This window comes from Amia ocellicauda, chromosome 3 (genome assembly GCF_036373705.1).
Source record: "Amia ocellicauda isolate fAmiCal2 chromosome 3, fAmiCal2.hap1, whole genome shotgun sequence".
NCBI lineage: Eukaryota > Metazoa > Chordata > Actinopteri > Amiiformes > Amiidae > Amia > Amia ocellicauda.
Genome location: NC_089852.1, coordinates 16,938,512 through 16,961,628, shown reverse-complemented (window position 1 = coordinate 16,961,628; position 23,117 = coordinate 16,938,512). Strand labels below are relative to the sequence as shown.

The following is a 23,117-nucleotide window of genomic DNA, read 5'->3' as shown; positions in this document are numbered from 1 at the left end:
TAGAAACAGAGAGCTGGACTATGCCAGTGTTCAGGGCAGGTGCTATGGTGCAGAGCCGGAACCCGTGGACTTTAACCTCTGCGTTGAGCAAGCACAATCCTTGTGTATCATCTCTAAGGTTCACTGCTCAGTTATTTATTTCATTTTGTTCAGTCTCCAACATTTGCACAACATTCCTGAAGTCTGACTGCCTCTTTTTAGAATGAAAATTTTTCTCAAAAGAGGAGATGGTATTTGGTTCACTGTGATTTGAGCTACCTGTGTGAATAAACTGGTATAAGAGCAGACAAACACAGCAAGGCTTGAGAACTTGAGAATACAGAGATATCTGTGCTTGCATTCTATTTATTTTTTTCTAATGTGGATCCTGCAATTAACCCCCCCCCCCCATTTTTTTCCCAATCAGAATCTGCAGGTGCCCAAGGAGCCACAGTGAGTTGCTGCTTTGTGATGGCTTCTAGCAACCCCACTCCCAAATTTGTTCACTTTTGGTTAAGGGATACTAGCTGGGATTGGAGACCAGTTGGATTCAGGCTATGGAACTCTTTGGCACTACTGGTGTTGGAAGTTCCCACATGTGCTGCTTGGGAACCCCTTGTGTAAAATCTCAAATCAGCAAAAACCTGCATTTTTAAAATTCTACCATGTTCTTAATGTTTCTTAAAACCTCCTGTTGTGCTTCATGAGTGATAGCACAGAACAACTTTGACATCACATATACCGCACAAACACAACAAATGACCTCATACCAATGCAGTTATCGTGGGGGAATAAAAAGCACTACAAAATAAATGGCGTATTTATTTGTATATGTTTCATGGACGAGGAGAGATTCCTAAATGCATTAACTGAGACAAAAAAGTAATCATGCCCTGGTTAAATATATACCAACAGCATTAAATCCACAGTGGTTTACATTGCAAATGATCAATATAGGTAATTACCCTGTGAGTTTAGAGCATTAATGAGATACCAGTGGACAGATTTTCAATTGACAAATGTCAGTAAGTGCCTTGGCTGTGCAATGCAAGTTATAAGCAAGTTCAAGAAGTATGTCTATTTTCCAACACTGTTGAGAATGTTATCTGCCAGACAACATGTCCAGCCTAGACCTAGATCTGGGCTCCTGTGGAGTTATAGGAATAATGATATTGAGCTTCAATATTTCTCTTCCATCTAAACCACCACCAGCACTGTGGTTTTTGTTTCTGGCAAAGCTCTCCCCAACCCAGTACTGCACACATATTGTTATGGAGGGAATAAATCTAGGTCACTTCAACAAAGACAGACAAGAATTCCAGTTCACACAATGGGGCTGCAGACTAGAAGTAACACACACAAATTGCAAACCCTGGGAATTTATCTTTTAATGGATAACTTGGTGTTTTAATACTTTTGGAACTCCCTCTCCCAACTGACTGTCACAAAATACAGCTGAAGTAAAAGTATTAACACCTTTACATATGGAAGAATGTTATTCAGTGATTTGTTTAGTTGAATCAATATTGTTCACTAAACTTTACTTATTAAACTTTTCAGAGTTTGCTGAACACAGATTTGACCACGAGAGAACTACAAATTCTGGGTGATTTAACTGAATATCTATTGATTTCTATGGAGTAGCAGGCGTTTACAGAGGTAGCCCCATCTTACCTCAATTACATCAGGTGAAATCTTTACAGTTTTCTCTCTAGGCTTAATAAGTGCTCAGGAAACTATGAAAATATAGAATTGATAAATAAGTTTAGTAGATATGTACTGTCAACTACAACAGTAAGCTCTTAACAAAAAAGTCTCACCAGAGAAGACTGTTATTAACCAGTCAGTTTTGTTTTGATGACATGAAACTCTTAAAGAATTGGCACTTTTAACTCTACTTCACAGGTATAGGAGGACAAAGGGAAATAGACAAGCTCTCTCAACAATAAGACCATCATAATAGTGCATCTGTGTCTAAAACAAAACAATGATGCGAGAGGAAGTAAAACAAAGCAAAAGAAAGAGAAGGTAAACAAACCTCAGGGAGATAAAAGAAAGGAGAAATAACCATGCAACAATGTATGCATTTACATGCACATATCTGTGTGTGATCAAGAAACGAAATACTAGATTAACAGTATTTTGAAATAGGATTTTAAAGAATTATATTTTTAAATATGAAGTGTTCACAAATGGGCTGTTTCTTCATAGCAAGTATGAACATACTGTGATTAGTGTGGGACAGCCCCCGAACTGCACCCCAGGGGAGAAAAAATACAGAGGGAAAACCTGAGCCGCTGCTCCCTCAGTGACAGGATTCCTGTTATGGAGAGGCAGGAGACGAGCCAGTGAGTGCAGAGACAGAGAGAAGGTGAGCGAGACAGAGAAGGAGAGAAAAGAATGATACAGAATTTGCTTTGAACTTGTCTACGGCTTTGGACTATGGACTTGATTGTTTGCTAGAGTGTATGTTATCTCTTCTTGTTATTCCAAGCATACATCTTTCCATGCTTCTTTGTGTTGTTGGCAGCTTCTGTAACACCTAGAATTAGTGTGTTATTTTAGTGTTATTTCTTTTTTAAACATACAGCTTTAAATACAGTATTTGTTTTCCTGTACATGTTTATATACAGGGGTATAGAAAAGTTCAGCTGTAGAAGATGATTTTTGTGGTGTTACTTTAACAAGTACAGTGTGCATTAAACAACGATACCCTGGGCCAGTCTGCCACTCTGTTATTTCAGAAGGATCTGCGAAGAATGTTTCTGAGCTTAACACTGGAAGGACGGCCAACACACTGCCATAGAAACCAACAGCTGGTCTCTGCCAGGCCCCCAGAGAGTTGCCAATAACAGGACACACAGCGATGTGAACTACTCTGCTGTACAAACACTGTCTCAGCGATGCTGGTGCATTTTTAACATTTCCAAAGGGGAAGACGTTGTGTTTAAAGGGCAGAGTTTATTTTTTTCCCATCTCCGTTTCTCCTTCTGTGCATTGGCTTTGCTCACTGCCCTCAAGAAACTCAAACAAGTCCATGTCCATTACATAATTTCATGTAATTTTATGTTGCAATATATTGTGTGTTCTGTTGGTTTCCCTATGGCTGGTTTACCCTTACACTTGTTTTTGTCACGGATTTAAAAGGTCTTTAAGCTGCCATTCACATAAATAAATTGATGTTATTGTTACAATGCAGTTTCCTCCTCTCACTGACACTTAATTGGATGTTTGCCAACATAAAGGTGGTGGGGTTAAGGGTGATATGAAAACATGTAGGAAACTGACATATAAAGAGCTGAAAATAGATCTAAGGGAACAACCAGGAGATCTTTTGAGTGTCACATCTCCTACAATTGTGTCATTTTAGCATAAGAAAAATGTGGTAATGTGCAGAAAGGTAAGCACAAATATTGTGCACCACTCGGCTATTTTTTTTTTATGTTTTATTGGAACACATAATTAGCACTAGAAAGAAGAAGTTTGAGCAAAAGCACACATATAATGAGTTATGCATAATGCGAGCCTCTGAATCTGAGGAAATTACAGATTATGTCTACTACTACCCACAAGGCAGCTCTACCGAAACATCAATATTCAATATTACTGATAATTACCGAGAGAACAGCACTGCTGGCATTTTATTTCTGTAGAGCTTTGAAGGGGGAAGGGGGCTAGGGAGCTCCATGCAAAACCAATGTCATTTACATTAATTCTTTCAAACTAGCGCACCAATCGGCCGCAGTGATTACAATGCCTGTTAATGGATATGTGACTCACATTTCCCCGTCACTCTTTATAAACGCGCGGCGCTCCCTCCCTGTCACTCATTTTGACAGCGCTAATTTCACATGCCATCCTTAAGACATTTGCAACTCAGGGAGCAAGGAGCCAGGGTTTGCTGCGTTTGCAGAAGCCACAAGCCGATTAAAGTTAAGACAAAGGCAAATCAGCAGGGTGAGGGGAAGGATTACATGAACTGGGATGAAAGGGAAACAGCTTTCATCAGGTGATTGTAAGGCGTCCTTTACAGTGGTACATTTACTATAGGATTTAAACACTTTTTTTTTTACATGGTTTTACTAAAGTTGTGCCATAGTTTTACTTAAAAAATAAAACCATAAAACCACTGTTGATTTCCTTTGTTTTAAGACATCACCACTGTTTTATTGCACTGTACCATAAGCATACCATGATATACAATTATCAATATTTCTCAGTGTAGCATGTGCGGTGAGAGCAGATCCCCTGATGTGTGTGTGGGGGAGGTGAACGGCCTTCAAAGGGATTCTATAACCGCAAGGAGCTCACACAATGAGCCCTATTACATAAACGTCTGTTTCTATGGAAAGACCATGGTTGATTCGGGGTAAAATGAAGTAAAATACAGGAGAGAGGCATGTTAAAACCATGGATAACAAAACCACATTAAAAGTGGAAACATCCTAAGGTAAATGTATCTTGGTAAACGTGCAGGAGAATTCTGAGTGAAATTTTATTTTGTTTCGCACGTCTAATGGTTTGTTGCATTCTGCTCCCACAAGCTGGGGGTATCGACTGACTCACAACTAACTAATGAGCAGACAGACTGACTGTAGATGGACTCTCGCAGTAAGCCATTCAGCACAATCTAAATACCAAAGTTGACTGGGTTGAAAGGGGAGCAAATGCTCTCATTTCCTCACCCACAGAGGTGCTGCTGCAGAGCCGAGAGACTCGGTTGTATCGTTTTCAGTCCAGAGAGGCAAGGGATGTGGGAAAAGAACGTAAAGTGGGACAACATCTGTGAAAAGGAATCAAATAAACAATCAAATCCAAAGTTTAACATTTGTAAGTTGCGTATTGGATAGAAATCCCTTTAAAGATCTAGATGCTTAAGGGTAAAAGGCAGATCAGCATATGAAATGTTTCAAAAGGGGAAAATCCAGCTTTGGCTTTACTGTTATTTTCCCTCGGGGTCATTATGTTGGTATGCCACACATAATGCTTGCTGATCTTGTCCATACAATGAATAAATGTGTCACTGCCTTCAAAGCAAAGTACATCTCCAGACCATACTAACCCCACTCCTGCTTTGGCAGTGCTATACAGTTCTAGTTGTTCTTCTGGGTGTCTGTTGACTCATGTCTAGTCTAAGGTCTGTACATTAGAGATAAGTACAACAGTAAACCTTAAAGAATTATATATAGATATATTAAAAAAGCTAAATTCATAATGAAACAAACTACATTTGTCAGAGGTTTGATATCATAATTTCTAATGCTCAGGAGTGTTATCCTTTAGTTGACAGCAGCCACAGTGATCACACCTGAAAATCAAGTGCATATTGTTTGTATAAATCTACACAGGTCTTTCATCTGCTTCCAAACTGCTTTTGACTTTAATAAAAACAGACGGTACTAGAGGATAACTTAATTACACGGACAGATTTTATTTCATTTCCTCCCCAGTACACTTTTACTATATTATCATATCACACACATAATTAAATCACTAAGAGTAAATGCCATTAAAATAGGACATTTCAAAATTAAATTAAGAAGCTGCCTGACTCATAATAAGGTGTGACAGCCCACGTCAGACAAACCTGCACAGGACTCCAATGATTTCTTTCATACTAATATAAATATTCCCACTGTTACGCAGGACAGATTCCTTTATGAATCCGGTGCATGTATAAAAAGGATGTTGGTGGGGACTTTTTAATGTTTTATAAGAAAAAAACACCTATTGGTTGTGTATGCACAGATCTTGATGATTTGAGTCTACCAAAGGCCTACATAGTTTGGTGTTTTTATTTCTGAACAGTACTCTGTCTGTAATACAGAATAAGGGGGAGTGCAGGCCTTTTAAGGCGGAGTACACAGCTCTCCTTGTTGTGACAAGCACATTTTGGACTCAACACGCCTCCTAGTTTAACAAGCAGGGAGGAAGTATGCTTTTAAACTGTGTCAGGCCACCTGTCCACATCTTGCGCTGGGTTCCCAGGCAGAGCTGGGCGGCACTTTTAGTCACGACTGTTTAAAACTGGCAGTGCTTGTAAGCGGGCTACCTCCTTAAACAAAAAGGGAAATTAACCCCTTCTATCAACTCATAGATAGAAGGTGTATATTAATTCTTATTCAACAGCTTCTTTTAACCAAGGCAATTTACCATGGAAGGAAAGACCAGAGACCCTTACTTTTATAGCTAAATTAAGTTAATTTAACAGGTACACCATAACTAATTACCGCTCAAGCACCGTAACACTTTGATGTTATGTTGTGGAAAACTACAACATCTCCAATCCATAAAACATTACTTGTGTGATGGCTACTAATTACTATTACAGACTCCACTGTTATGAAGCCATAGTCTGAAACTACACAACCTGAAATGCCAATATTAGCACCAATTCCATATATGGTTCTTTAGGTTATAAAAGGGATTGACTTGTAATTTTTTATTATAAAGTTGAAGGCCTGTAGCATTGTCCATTCTGTGGTCCCACAAATACCTGCCACTCTGATAATATAATGGGTAAACACATAAAATAATTCATTTTCTTTTCTTTCTTTTACAAAAATGTTTCCCCACCACAATTATTAAAAAGGAAACACAACAAACACCTGAGTATTGTATACAGATGAGTAGTACTACTTTTAGGAATAACAGTAAAATAACATATCATATGATACCATGCGTTATATTTGGTTATAATTCAAATGCACTCCATTTCACATTTCAAAAACATAGAATTGTGTCAATGTGGAGCATGTGCGTTTTACATTCATCTTATTTTGTATTCATCATATTAAGCCTCCTTATTGATATCTTGTGTGAATCAAAATACAACTTGCCTTGGAGAATGATATTCTCTTTCTGATTATTTTCAATATGTTTTTCTTTCACAGCGGTTTCAATTCAATTCTTACTGATAAAAAAAAAAATCTCTTTTTTTTTTTTTTAAATCAATCTTTGAAAATAACCAAGAAAAGCAAATTCCCCATAACTCTTTCTGGTTGGCCCTGTAACACTGCACAGTTAAATTGCATACACTAAATATAACAGGCTCATTCATCAAAATGGACAGATAAGCCATGGGTCAGCCACAGTCAACAAAGGGAAAGGCACAACTCATTATCTGGTAACATGGAAAAGGGGGGGGGTAAAATGTAAAAAAAATAAAAAAAATAAAAATAAAAAAAGGTTTCACCAGCTCTCTTGCACACCTTCTACGGTTCACCGGATAAACCTTTACTTTAATAAAGGGTAGCTATGGAAACCATACAAACCATTCATATTACCCAAACAACAAAGGAAGAGGCGTTTGTTTGCGTATCAACTCAAGTGAAATAATCTGAAATAAGTAATGATTGTTCAGTAAAGAACATTATATGCTACCTTAACAATTGGTTTATTTGCCAGTAAAAGAGATTCCGTTAGTTTAATCCGCCTTATGCTTTCACAAATTATTTGGACTCCTCTTCTCTGGAATTTGTGCAGTGCAGCATTGTGGGCTCCAAGACTAGACCCAGCATCTGAAGTTGGGTCATACTAGACAAATATAGTTTTAGAATGTAGTCCAGTTTTAATACAGCCGGGTTGTTTTCATGGAATAGCCAATTATTCGACTACACTGCACCATTTTTCCTCGGGACGCTCCTTGGTTAGGTTGGAGAATGACTGCGAGAGTGTGTGGGGGAAGGGGCAGGGAAGTGGAGAGAGCTGTAGGCAGGGATGAGAATCCTAAACTGAATCCATGTAGACATGGGCAGCCGGTGAAAAAGCAGAAGAGAAAATGTATGGAAAGCAAGGGAAAATATTAGATGAGCAATGAGATGGGCTGGAGAAGGTGGGTTGTGGGTGAAGATAGGCAGGGCAGAAGAGAGCTGAAGTAGGCATGAGAAGAATCGGGATAAGGGGATGGACAGAATAGATTAATAATATAGAGTGGACATTGTAGATGTTACATAAAACAAAACAAAAAAAAGGACTGCCAGAGAAGATGTGTGAGAACAGGAGAGGGGAGGGGTAGAGGAAATCAACAAGGTTCTAGGCAACAGACAGATTGAAGCAAGAGAATTAGAGATGAGGGGATCAGCAAAAGGTGGAAGGAAGAAAGAGGCAAGAAGAGCAGGTGATAATTTAAATCATACTGATAGATATTTATGACTAATTTAGTGTTCACTGGCAGTTAATATTCTTTGTGCAGATCTCCTCAAGGCACATTTGTTGAGATCAGCATTTCCCCAACCTGTTCTCACCTAAGGCACACCTATTTAACTTCCATTTGTTTGTGGCAAACCAACCCCCCCAGCCTGTACTGCGTTCTATTATAACTGTAGGCCATTCTGATATTTTATTTTTATAGAGATTTTGTTCTCCTTGTGATGTTCTGCATTTAAAATATGGCACATCAGGGGTTTCAAATCCATGTACCTCACCTTGGATGAATAATAAGAACAATAACATCAACCTTTAATGCTTATCAGTGGGTTTAACGTTCAGAGTGTCTGCTTTCCCCACAAACGTTATTTCGCATCCTTCTACATTACCAATGTGAGTTTTCCTAAACTCCAGGAATCCTTCAATATCTAGCAGACTGAGACGCACAGCTGTCCATTCAGAGATAACATGGAGAACTATATAACAGGCAACTTTAAAGAATGCCAAGCACATATGGCCTAACATTAAACAAAGCATTAATTGCCTCACATTTTCAACTTGCATAAAATGCAATATACCACCTTTGTCACTGAATTCAGATGTCCTTTGACATGCATCTGTTTGTTACAGGCAGAAATCTGATAACAAAAATCACATGAAAGTGTCTACAATGGTACCAGTGGTCTCTACATGAGCCACCAAAGGTCCTGACACGAGGCCTTTCACAACTGCCAATCGATGCCATGTGATAAATTTGGTCCCTGGTGAATTCAGTTGGCCAGGCTTATCAGAAGGGTGCGAGTGACAGTTAAAGAAAAAGTGGAGTAGAATGGAGGGGGGGTCTTATTTCCCTTCTGTCTATATATTAGGAGATGGACAGCTTCATTTAAAAGACAATGAAACACTCCCCCCCCCGATTTCATTCTGCAGCTCGGAAATGAGAATGAGAGTTCAGATTTATAGCCCCCGCCCCCACCTCCCACAACTCTGCCTCAGCATCTTTTCCGAGTGAGGGCCTGTGACAGTGAATTAGCCGGCCTCTGATTGGCTAATAAAGGCTCTAACTCAAGGGGACAGATGGGGCTGCTGGTAAACAAATCAGCAGTCAGACCTTCCCGAAGAATCACTCCCTCCGCCCTGACAGGGAATCAATCAACTTGATTGAACCAGTGTTCCCCGGGCCCTCCAAAGAGCTGCAAGGGAGCTGTAGATAAGGCTGCTGTCTCTTCCAACCAGTGTAGGGAGAATAAATAAAACGAAATGGCAAAAGCACTGTGGCTGCTAGGATGAAATCACAAGGAGGTAATATACAGGTAACACAGCACACAGTCCGTATAGAAGCAGAGGGTCTGTACATCTTACAAAAGCCATTAAAGTCTTTAAAAAGTAACACTGAAACGATGAACAAATGCATTAGGCTTTCAATGGCTTCCAAGTAACACGCACTTAAAGTCAATTCCCATTTTGAGTGAATAGTAATCTGAAATGTACGGTACTTTGGTGAAATAGGTTGCTTTCTGAATTTGTGTTGAGTGGCCCCGAGACACTGCCAAACAACTTTCTTTTCACTAGGCTGCCCTGGAACAAAACATCAAATACAATTGAAATATATACACAAATCTATACTCGCACCACTATACAAAAAAATCTGCTTAATAAATTTACTGTGGGAATATAATAAGCTCAGCTGAACATGGCAATCATTTATTCCTAAACACATCTAGCAACAGAAAAGGGAACGGTTCAAGAAATTAACGAAATCTTTCATAATGCAAATCGTTCTGACATGCCTGAATTAAATGCACCACAAACAAGCTAATCTTACCTTCAAATCTTGTGATAAAGGTAAACAATCAGGGTCTATGACACGTTTTTCTACACAAATTAGCACTTAACCATTAACAACAACTGACAAAACTACTCATACACAGTTTTGTGTTGGTCATACGATCAACAAACCTTTAAAAAATTAACTTCAGTCTACATGGCTAATGTCACAGTCTATTGAGTACACCATATTGTTAAACAGGCAGGAACTGTCAGCAACAGACCAGGAATCCACTCTATATTGACATTTTTACAAGACACTACCTGCTAGCTAGTGTGGGATGAATCCAACAACGATATTTCAACAGTACGGTCTATGCATCATCACACAGGTAATACCTATCACAGCTTTCGAAGACAAAGTTGTGCAGTGAAGAAAGGGATGAGGCCAAAGAAATGAAGACTCGAGCTATACAAAGAGATTGAAAAAAAAAAAACTTTAAAAATACAAAAAAGTTAGTGCTGCAGAAAATCTCAATGTTTGCTCAATTTGCTATCCCATCTCCACCTTTAGTCTTCAGCAGTCCATGTTTTTGCCTACCTGGGCCTTTTAGCCTGATTTTCAGGTTGTGGCCGTTTCAAAGTTAGTGAAGAAACATCTAGACCTTCATCAATGTGACTTCTTTCCACTATAGTAAGGAATTTGGTCTTTCTCCTGGGGATATTGAGCTATGCTTGTAAGTTACATACTGCCCTGTACTGCTTAACTTAACATATTGGTCAACCACATCAGTTTTCTAATCATTTTCTACTAGCACTTTCTTTTCTGCATGACCAGAGGATTTAGCTAAATTATGTGTTTTTTTCCTACCTTCTCTTTCAGTCTGGTCTTCACCTTTAAAATCCCAAAATAAAAGCACCCATTTCCAGATTAATTTGCTTTCTTACTGCTATCTTGACAAAGGCTGACAGGCAGCTCCCAAGTTGAGTAACAGCCCCTGTGAGATTTGCGATAAGGCCACTGCTGCTTTTCTAAATTGTATAGATCTGTTGGCCACTGGGCCAATTTATTATCTTACCTGACTCCAAAGACAACCACTCAAGATACAAAACGTGTCTTCAAAGTTATTATTGTAACAACCACATTTTCTGTCCATAAATAATCATAGCAGACTGATAATCTACGTACTTTAACGAAATTCCAAACCGGATACGTTTTGACCATTTTATATCCAGTTAGGTAACAATGACCGGCTTATAAAGCGCATTATGGTGGGGTCAAATCTAATTTGCATGCCTCACTGTCTGGAGACAAAAGACACTTTTTGGTGCAGAAAATGAAAGCCTTTGAATTAAAACAGGAAAGGCCAGAGCTTGTTTCTCAGCACAAATGGCTCAAGTCAATGCTGCATCCCACCCGTTTGAGTTTTGCAAGCTTTACCAATCACTTTCTCCCCCCGCTTTAAAAGAGGTTCACAATTTGTTAGCCAACATTAAATCCCAGTGAGACACCCAGTACTGTCTGGCAACTCCCCTCTGTCTCCGGTCCATCCCAAAACTTGTCAAACCCGGGACAGCACCTGGTGACAGCATGAATAATTGAGGGGACCTTTGTGTGTTAATGGCTCCATTGGGCTTCAGCTGAGTCACAGTCACTCTGTAATGAGTATTTGCTGAAAACTGGAGTCACCCTTCTGTCCAGTTGCCCTGTTCCTCAGTGACACTCCGAAGACACGTTACTTTGCCAGACGAACAGAGCTAATTAATTAATTTTGTTTGTCATTTCAACCATGTTATGTTATTTGTATTCAATATTTCCAACTTCACATTTTCCTCTCACTGTATTATTTTATTTTAGTGGCTTATTTGATTCTACATTTTGGTCAGTTCTCCAAATTCTTTTGTGCACTGACTTCACTACTTCCAATTCTCTATACAATTATTTTCTAAGCAATGTCTCTCCATATTTTAAAGTTCAACTCAGTGCATGGCTGTCAGTGGTGATTCATACTTTTGTTTCTCATCATTTCACCTACAAGTGAGATAACCAGGTATTCGAAGACCTGTCTGCAGTATCTGTTTTCATTTACATACATCACATCATATCCCATCCTATCCTATTCTTAGACTTTCACATTCTCCTCTCCTTTTACCATTCCATTCAGTCTTTGTGATTTAAGCTATCAGTCCAGGAAATAAACCCCATCATAACAGATATACATTTCAATTACACCCTGGTTCTTAGCCTACAAATATGTATATGTAGATAAATACACAGACAGATACAGTATAGAGATGTACAGATTTTCTGTTAAATTGAAAACCATGTTATTCTGCGATTCATTTAGTTGTATGACTAGATTAGTTCATTAAGTTATCAATTAAACTTTTTTTATGGAGTTTGATAAACACAGAATCAGCGTAGAGAAAATTCCTAGGACGTAACAGAGCTAAGACAAGGGGTTGTGTAAACAAGAAAAATCAATGCAAAGATTTTGAAAATGATGGTCTTCGATAAGTTTAGTGAATTAATCATGATCTTTTAAATGTGTACTCTATACTACAACTATAGATATATAGAATCTACGATAACTGTGGCACGCTTCTGAATTAATCTGGAGAGCTACGTGAACACTACATGAATTGCATTGCTACCGTCTAAACCTGCCACCCACAATTAAGAAAAGCAAACAAACAAACAGAACATCCGGAACATGAAAATAATCTGCACACTTAGGAGAACTGTTTAGGCTAAAGTCAATGGGGAATTCGAAAAGAGAAACTGGAGGGGCGCTTCTATGCTGAAAGTCGGTTTTTAACGAGCTAAATAAACCCTCTCTCTGGGGGTGCAGCATTTGCAGATTTCAACAACAACCTACCAGCTCTTCTCGCCATGACCCAATTGGGGAACAACACGGCTGGCAGTCCAATTACTGCCTATGCACAGACTGCCTATTGTATTTCAATTAGCTAAAGCTGACCCTTTGTTATCACTCATCCTTTGCCACTGCAGTGCTCAGAGTTTCTGACTGGCTGGTTTTACTGCTCCTGAAATCATTCAGACCCAGTTATTTTGCTGTAAAAGCTCGCTTCTGTGGTTTAGTTCAAAGTTAGAGATCATGGGCCAAATATTCAAGGGCCTTTAAGTGTAGTTCAGTTAAACACCTAAAAATAGAAATACATAAAAATAGATTAGGAAAAAAAAACACCCAAAAGGGAGTGAGCGTGTAGATAACGGATACGTACACAGAATGTGCTTCAAAGTGAGCGGATATGTAGTGAAGCTATTAGAGTCTATGGATGTGCCTGGCAAATCATACACGTAAATAAGAAATTAGTATCCAGAAAAAAAAAAAAAAAATTACCCTTATATTATTATTATTACTAATACTAACTAAACCAAATTACAGACTTTGAAATAGGCATTAAGCAGGGTTGATATTACACTGTTACTGTTCTAGATGGAAAAGCATACAAATAATTTTATGTACAAATTTTGCAAAGGGATAAAATGTTTATTTATAAAACATGTAATATACAGTACAATTGACTCGCTGTAGTAAAATATGATGACACACAATTAAACAGTCCATAGGCTGTGTTTACATGTTGGTTAATAGGTCATGATAGTAGAGGTTTATTTAAGGTGGTTATGGCAGTTTACACTTCTAAATAGTTTTGGTTTAGGTTTCGTTAAAAATTAAAACAAAAAACAAAAACAAAATATAAAGGTAAAAAGTAGGAATTATACAATGAATACAGTATTAACCAAAATACTGTAAAATTGTAATTTAGCAGTACCACCTTAAAGGACGTCATGTTACTACCTTTACTGCCTTATCTCAGATTAATTAAGAGCTCATAATTAATGTTGTTCTCTCTCACCTGGTGTTCATCACCACATAATAACAAACCAGTAACAGAATGTTATTTCGGTGTTAAAATACACAGACCATTTTGTTCTTCTGAAGTCTCTCCATATGGTTTGGAAATTGAATCAAGGCAATAGTCTGCGATTACTGCCTCAGGTCAGTATTTCATTTCAATGGTGAGAGGAGCGGAGTAAGAAGTGGCTCTTCTAAATTGGGTTATGAAGCACACTGTCTACTACAATTATTCAGGCAGTGCATCAGATCTTAATTTAATGCATTTCTTTTCACTACATTTGGAAAAAAAAAAAGCCACTTGTATTCAGTAAGTGTGTGTGCATGTGCGCGTGTGTGTATGGTTATGTCAAAGATACCAAATGTGTAAACAATTCTTCAAGTAACAATGGATGTTTCAACCTTAAATTCCCAGCTCATGTTAACATTTTTCTTTTTTCCCCCCCAAACTGTACAGGGCCCTACATGTTTTACATTGAATTACAAAAATCTCAGGAGGACAAAGAGAAATAAAGTAATCACAGGATGTTTCCCAGTGGAACATTGGAAGTAGGAAAAATAAAAGGTGTGTGAGCCAGAAAATGTAATCTGAGAGATTCTAGACAATCATGCACTTCTGAACATTAAACCGGATCAAAAACTTCTGAAGGAGTCAGTGTTTGTGAGGGAAAAAAACGGCACTGATATTTTGAGGTCTAAAAAGTCCTTGGTTTAAAAAAAACAATCACATGATCACATCAGGGAGTGGGGTGAATGAAAGATTGAAAACTTTACTAGATTCTCAATGACACAAAACACGGTCCTTCATTTTGCTTAAGAGATGATTCAGGATCTCACATTAAAAAGTGCTTTAGCAAGAGGAAAGGAGAACTAAATTACATTATTTGATTACTTCTTGCATGTCATGACTGGCTTTTTCGAAGTTCATCTTGTCCAGTCTACCAGCATTTTGCAGCCTTAATTGATATCTTTCAGCCACGTCCGTTTCTTAATTAAATCAGGGTTTTTCTGGCCATTTGAAACGAGCTCAGATATTCTTTGTGTTCCTAAAGGAGAACAGATACCTTGTGAGGGTGAAATCACTACACACTACCTGCTCCATAAAGTAAGGATGATCTTTACAATTGTTAAGAGTAAGCAAATAAAAAGAGAGGCAGACCCCATTGAGAGGACTACCAAACAGGAGGTTGGTTACTGAATAACTGGCAGCAGACACTAGCCGCGTTATGACTATTTTCCTTTAATTAATAAGAAAACACTAATTCAATGCCTTACTGTACAACCGTGGTGAGAAACCATAGGCCTGCAGGTCTATAATCCCACTTGCTCTCTACCTGGAAACAATGCTTCAGTTTAGCAAGTGAACAGTTCACTTAAATAAGTTGAGGTAGAACAAAAGAGAAGATGGTGCCATCATTCAAACCATGATACCCCACCACTGCCTGTGTTATTTACACACAATACTACAGCTCGCTATTGATCGGCAAACATTTCTCAATTGGTCGCTGGAGATAGGTGGGCCTGATAGTCAAGTTTTCCACAGAGTGCCACTGAGCAGCGACCCCTGGGGCTCACTGGGTGCATGCGAGCTAGGCAGTGATGTAATTGACAGCTGTGTTAGTCTTTGCCCACAATGTTATAGATCTGCTCTTCAAGCTGTATATTCAGAGTGAAAAGAAAACAGATGGCCCGACGATGCACCTTTTGGAGGACGTGTGTGTGCGTGTGCTGCCTACTTTTCGGTTCTGTTAGCAGTATGGCCATAGCAGTTAGGAGAATTGATAAACAGCTGCCGATTCTAAATTGGAATGGAGTGTATAAATTACATATTTTTCAGAAAGCAGCCTAGAGGAAAGCACCCCCATGTGCAAACCCAGGCTCCAATCATGAAAGTGAATTGCAGTAGACCTCGAATTTATACAAGCATAAAACTTGTCAGGATGTGAGAGATGGGAAAGGAAAAATTAAAGACATTACTTTAACAGTGGTGGTGCTGTAGAACATTGTTTTTTGGAATCCTCCTAGTAGTACTTAGTCTTTAAAGGAAAACAAATTTATTCTTGCCAACTATCCAACGATTTATATAAAAACATTTATACATAATGCTTTCTCTAGGTATGCCATTTGATTGTACTTGATCATGGGTGAATGGGGTTATGTGTAACGGTTATAAAAACTTGCGAGCAGGATGTGTGGTGTGAGCAGGAGGCATAATACGTAAGGGGTTTCAGTGGCAACCAGAATCCATGTTGAGTACGCAAAAAGTATTATAAAAGACCCAAACAGACAAATATATGACCCAAAAAATGTTACTACCTGAAATAAATTCTTACTGCCCCAGAGAAACCAACTGGAACATTAAAAGTACAATGTGAATGAAATGGTAAACAATAGTTACTAGTATACATCCAAACATTATACTTAGAAGAGCTATACTATTATATATATATATATATATATATATATATATATATATTTTTTTTTTTGTAGGTGCATATTTCATTTTCCTGTTCTTATTGCCTTTGTTCATAGTACTGCCACCTATTATGTATTTCAGGAAATGGTTGTTGAAGAAGATGGAATAGAATGGAGATACAATGCGTCATAGAATTTATTTCCTATCCATGGCCCGAACTGTTGAAAGAAATGGATGACACCATTATCATAGTCCTATTTTATTATTTCCTCCAGCTCAGTAGTTATTTTGCACACAAAAAAATACAACTATTTTTTTTTTTTTTATTTAATTCAAACTACCTCTATCACGTGGATTTTGTAACTATATTTCCAAGGTGTTTTTACCCCAGCTTTCATAAAGCTTTAAAGTTCTAGCAAACGGTAGTCATCATTCACTCTTATGAGCCACAGTGCAGAAGGTGAATTAGAGAGACCTGGAAAAATGTTGTTCTCACAGTCATTAAAACAACCCTTCCATGAAACAGAGAACCCCTTGACTCCTATTGAGTTTCCCTGAAAGGCAGGGAGATTTTCCTTTTCTAGTGCCCTGAATTGGGAATGAATAAAACGTTCCAGATAGCAAAGGACACTTTTTTTTTTTTTTTTGCTTCTTCCCCCATCGTTAGCCAAACTGTGCCTGAATAAGTAGATTTTCCTTTGGGGGGAAAAATTGGATTTGCTTTAAAATTCAACCGAGTTCTCTTTAACCACAGACTTTTAGTCAAGCAGGCAAGGTAGTAATTGGAAGGAAGGAAGGAAACAACAACTCTGGAAAATGATTCAAAGATATTCCTTCAGTACGTGCAGAAATATGCAAAGAGATAACAAATAGTTAAACTAGAATACGTGCCGTAAGAAATTCAAACTTGTGAAGGGTTTTCATGTACTGTAATATTTCCAGAATTACACAACCAGTAAAATTGGGTTTCGACTGACCTTTTGAAATGGACAGTTTTTCTGGCTTGTTTTGCTATATACTACCAGATTCAACCGACCCACCTACAAAGATGATATCAGTTTCATCAGTGTGTGTTTGAATTTGTAAACCAATTGAAAATACAAACAAACATGAGCTTTAGAATGTCAAGTTTGTGGGACCATGGAAAAAAATGTTTTATTAGCTACATACAATATCAACATACAATAATAATAATAAATGATAATAATTTTAACTATCATAATTATTATACAAAGATCACAATTATGTTTCCACGTTTATTCACATTTAGCGCTTGTTAATTTTGAATTATATGAACATTAATACATACAGGAAAATAACATCACTTACATTACTGTATTACTTAGTTGTTTACAAATTAAAACAAAACAGTACTCTCACAATGCCTCTGGGACCTCCAGCAGCAGAATTTCCCATAGAGGGCAGATATGCAAAAAGGTCAGAAAGAGGGGATCTACTGAGGCTTTCTGATTCAGCTACACCAGCAATAGAAACAAGACGTATGTCTGCAGTGGATATTAGTTTGCCTCACTCACAACACTAGAAAGTTCAGAAGCACAGAGCAAGGCCACAGGTGTCCCTTTTGCATGGCAGCAACCTCTTACTTTTGAGATTGAGACTACCACCAGGAAGGGTAAGATTTATAACGTGATCAAAACACATAAAGGTACATTTGTACAATTGCAAAACCCCTTGAAAAGTTGTAGGTACTATTAAAAGAGGTAATTTAACACTGACTGAACATCTGTAAGGGATCAAGGTCTATTAAATGTGACTCAGTCAGCCTGTTCACCTTTGAAAACACAACAAGCAACACTGCCTGGGAAAGAAAAATAGCTGCCATTCCAAGGCTTAGCTAAATAATCCATAAAATAAAAAAATAGGAGATCTCTTGTAGAGATGTCTTACACACTTATCCATTTAAAATGGTTTTTAATCCCCCTCCTGTTCACATTTTAATATACCCAGAGAAACACCAAAAAGTTTTCTTTGGCGGTGAAGACTTTTCCAATGTGTTTATGGATATTTCTGCAAATTTTGTTAAGAACATTGCTTTATCCTTCTTGACTGCACTTCTGCAGTCCAGTTATATTTGTGTCAAAGTACTTGACACAGGCCACTCCTAATTTGGCAACGATATCTAAAGAGAAGATTGAGCGAAGCTATTTAACCCCCACTGTGGACTCTTGTAAAGGAGCTATCCTGGCTCTCATAAACAACTAATAAATTATGATTTTTCTGACAAGGTTTTCATTAGCAATCATTTGTTATCACTCAAGAATGGCTATGGATATCTGTACAAGTCAGCTGTTGCATGTCTTACAAAAGTCAGTCTATATTTCTTTAGCATTTCCACTATGGACTAGTGCCATAAATAAAATAACATTTTTGTAACCTACCAGTTTTAGTTAATTTATTCTTTCATCATTATTATATTGAAAAACAAGAATATTGATTGAAACATCTATCTGTTAAAATAGCAATTTCTAAAATTGGCCTAAATCTGGTGTGCAGATACACTGACTTTCACTGAATGTTATATTAGATCAAAGGCTACTTTGTGAGTATGGTTGTCATAAAAAAAGTGAGTCATGGTAATACAACTTCAATATTGGCCACCCTAAAGATTCACATTACTAATATTTCTCAGGCAGAAAAATAAATAAAATAATTGATGCTATAGACTTTATGATAAAAGTGTACTTAATTTAACATTTGCTTTTCTTCATGATTCCAATATGTTGTCACAGGCTTTTCACATGTTGTATGTTTAGTACAGATTTCACTGGCATCAGTATAATCAATTTTAATAGGGACCAGTCTACTTTTCTACACATAAACAGTTCATCACCTGACATTAAAACCAGAAGAGCAATCTCATTTTTCAAACTTGTTCTTCTAGTCTTGCCCTAAAGAGAAGTGTGAAGTTTAAAATGCATTTAAGGTTTCTATGAAATGTGATACCCACCTGCATCCCTGCCTGACTTTCCTCCTGAGAATTCAAGCTGGATCAAGGATAAAGGTTTAATTGCTATTTCACCTTCAAAATCACAATGACTTGGCTGCAGATATACGTGTATTGTTTTTTGCCTTTTGCAATGACAGAATGATACAATTACCGGAAGCTCTCTCTTTTTAGAAAAAGCCAAAGCCAAAAACCTCAAATAAATGCATGAATCAAACTACATTTTTCAAACAAACACAAGACCAAAAAGAGCAAATTATTTCACAACTTACAGACCAGAATAAACTTCTGTCTGGCCAGATTTCGATTAGGGACAAGATAAACTCGCTCAGCTGGTACAATAATTCTGTGAAAACTCATCAGAAGAGACTTGAAAGTGGAGTGTGGACTCTGACAAGCGGAACTGATCACCAAACAGCTGGGTAAACAGGCCAGGAGCACAAACAGCAAGAGTTAAGGCAACGTAAAGGAGCTTGAGGGGAGTAAATAGAAAAGCCTCTGGCCTCCTTTACATTACAATTACACAGTTTTACAATGGCAGTGCAATGGGCTACAGCTCATCCCATCACTACAAGACTCTTAATAAGGAAAACTAACAAAATTACTTGGAGTAAAATGCCACAGCCAGACAATTTTAAGGCAGCATATAATACGTTATCTTTTATATGCATTACAATTTTGGTTTACTTTACAGGGGAATTACATATATGTGCATAGGCGTTAATGCATTTAAATTAGTAATGCCTTTGAAAGAAAGCAACCAGAAAATTGTTTTAACATGCTTTGGTACAGAGAAAGAAAATGTGTTTTTCAATATGGGAGGGGTCCCTATTATAGAAACTTTGGATTTGGTCAATAATAGCTACAACTACAACACACAAACAAATTAATACGAATTCTCGGTCACCTGTATTTTAAACTCTTTCGTCGAATATGCTGCTAATGAGCATATTCTATGTTACTCAGCGTTGCCGTTTCGCTTTAAATTGCCCTTTTCCATTACAGCTGTACTTAAAAGCTGATTTAAGACAGTTTCCAGCCACACTCCCCTTCTCAAGAGGTTCTAGCAGTTGTTAGCGAAGGCTGTCCAAAATGGCTGCCGTGTTACTTGTTAACGACATCTGCAGTGTAGTAGCTGGTTCAGCTGGACTCTGCTGCAGTGGTCACCGGGTAAGGTCTCGGCCTATAAACTATTTTCTCACCATGTTGCCAGCTTGCAATTTGTTTTATGTCCCAGCTAAATCAAATGGTTGCAAAAATATGTTGAAGGTTTTACAAAATACAATCCTTTTAAAAAGCAGTAATAAACAGCCATTAAGCAATCTAAATGATTTTTGTATTATTTTGAGTTTTGTTATGCAGCGTCGATTTGGTCTTTGTCTGTCCTCTGTTAATATTAGCATTCAGTCTAAAGATCACCAGTGTTAACCCTTTTCCATGTAGCAACAAATATTTTATTCAGGCTACAGAGCAAAAACAATTGAACTGGTTTACACTTAATTGCTTTTCCTCTAAGCCTAATTATACAATATAGGCAGATCAGCAAACAAATAACCTAATATATGCATTTAATATGCCTTATAATTATAAAGGATTCTCCACATGTATGCATCGGTACTAAACCACAGCTGGAAAGTCCTGTAATAATACCAGTATTTATGGATTTTAATATTTAAGGTATTTAGTGGATGCTTTTCTCTACAGACACCCCTAGTCAACTGCTTTATAAGCTTGCAAGGATCTGTATACAGTTACGTATAGATAAGTATGGGGCAGGCTCAATTTAATTGTACAAAATGAACCCTGTAAACACTTATTAAAGGTTAGAGCTCCAGAACATTAAATAGTTGAGAGATAATTAAAAGTCATCACTCAAAGCTGTAAATATTTTAGTGATCTGGGACAGTTATGAATGAATGGAGGGACTGCAGTGAGTACGTGTCTGCCAGATGTGTGTGTAAGGTGCAGCAGATCATTTGGCGATCTGAGCTGGGAACAGCAGGGGGAGCCGTGAGGGAGATGGTAACGGGGGGCAAGGAGATTTATAGGGGTGCCCCAGTTCCCGCGGGGGAGGAGTAGACAGAGTGAGATCAGATTCACCATCGTGCCACATAAAGCGATCGTCTACACCCTCGACTCACACTCACACTTGTTCACACTTGGGCTGGAGTTTCAAACATTAACTCCTCTATATACGTATGAAAGCCACCAGCTGCATTCTCTCACATTCTCTGAACTGCCAACTGTATACAACGTTGGTGTCTGAAGGCCACTTGAACACCAAGGCAGAAGATAATGTGTTACACACTGCAGCACTTAGAGAATAAAATATTGAGTACAAACTTTTAAAATCCACCAAGAGTTCAATCACAGTAGCTTCCCCTCTCCGGTTCAGTTCTGGGAAAAAATAGCTACTGCAGATATATAAATATATTCCCAGATCGGATTTCACAATGTAATCATAACACTGGACTTTATATATATATACAATTGGCAACATGGCAGCTGCAATGGGGAAATCAGGGGGATAAAGTTGCTGTTATTGTAACCAAGGTCATAAAAATCCTTGAGTAAGTAAAAAAAAATAGGGATGTAACCAGTGAAAATGGGTGGAGGGGGGTAGGGGGGAAATAAAATACTTGAGTAGTGGTTGTTGATTTCTGGAGAAATGTGTTTTTGCTTTTTATACCAAACTAAACCATGAAAGAGAGGGGAGAACTGGTTGTACGTTGTTGTTGTTGTTGTTGTTGTTGTTGTTGTTGTTGTATGTAGTTTTGATCAAATTAATATTATGTTTTTATTCATTTATTTTAAGAGACTTGAGCTCTTAAAAGGTACTACAAGGGCAATCATATACACAATCTAACATATGCTGTTCTTACCAGTAAGTCCAATATGGAGTGGTTGAGCTCTCACATCACAAAGACTGCACAACCGAAGGGAAATCGCTACAGTCAAGCCTCCATACGTTTAAATCAAAATGTCCTGACAAGGGAAGAAGAAAGATCTTGTTATTTAGGGTACACAGTGATGAATGGCTACAGGAACACACAAAGTAACATAATTATAGAACTATAAAGATCAAACTGCCTCAGTACATACTGGCCCCGAAGAGAAATCAAATACAGGCAGTGTAAACACACATCCAAGATAGGTGTCCACAATGATATTTGGAAATATCTCTCATTCCAATAACGTTGCTGGATTGAGTGTTGTTTTTAGCAATACCCATACTTTTAAATGGGCACTATCCAACAGTTTGCAGAATAATTATTTTTATAAGCTTGTGTAGGAATTCAAATGGAACCAATACCTGTCTTTTGATATAAAACTTTCTTAAAGATTCCTATATCTTTTACAGGCCCCATGAGAGGATCAGATTACAAACACCTTTTTTCTCATTTTCAGTTCTACATTCTCACTATTCAAGAGTACTGTAATCCTGCACTTTATTTGTATATGTCATTATGTTAGGTTTAATTATATTTTGTTTCTCCTACACTCAATATTATGTTTAAATGAAGTTCATTATCATGCATTTCTTAGCAGTGTAAGGAAAGGCTGCTTTCAAGCTGGAAGGTGGGTAATACAATGAGAGTAAACTGCACTAAAACTATGAGCATCAAAAAAGAAAAAAAACTTCAAATCAAATGTTATATATAGAAGTTTTAAAAACAACAACTAAATGTTGGTCTGTGAAATGTGAATAGGCCTAATTCTGTGCATCTCTTTAGAGATTAAAATGAGAAGAAGAATTTTGAAAACAGCATTGCATGCAAGTATACGAATGAGCAGAAGCACTTATCAATAATGGTAAATGCATATTATCCCCATTGATGGTTGAAAAAACATCAAACAAACTTTTTATCTTATATGGAGTGATGCTTCATATTACATACGTTTAGTCACCTGGTATGACCTTGTGTGTGTCAGGAGACTTTAAAAAACAGATTAAGTA

At 37.6% G+C, this 23,117-nt stretch overlaps 1 protein-coding gene across 4 annotated transcripts in view; it reads right to left on the bottom strand.

Moving 5' to 3' along the window:
* The window catches only part of plxnb1b (plexin b1b), a 136,308-nt gene that overhangs the window by 68,068 nt on the left and 45,123 nt on the right, over positions 1-23,117 (bottom strand). For 3 of the 4 annotated variants that reach the window (XM_066698342.1, XM_066698341.1, XM_066698343.1), the window contains exon 2: positions 22,042-22,144. The exons of the other annotated variant lie outside the window; for it this stretch is intronic. The gene's annotated coding sequence lies outside the window, so the exon portion shown is untranslated. The remainder of the gene's footprint in view (positions 1-22,041; positions 22,145-23,117) is intronic. 4 annotated transcript variants of the gene reach the window in all.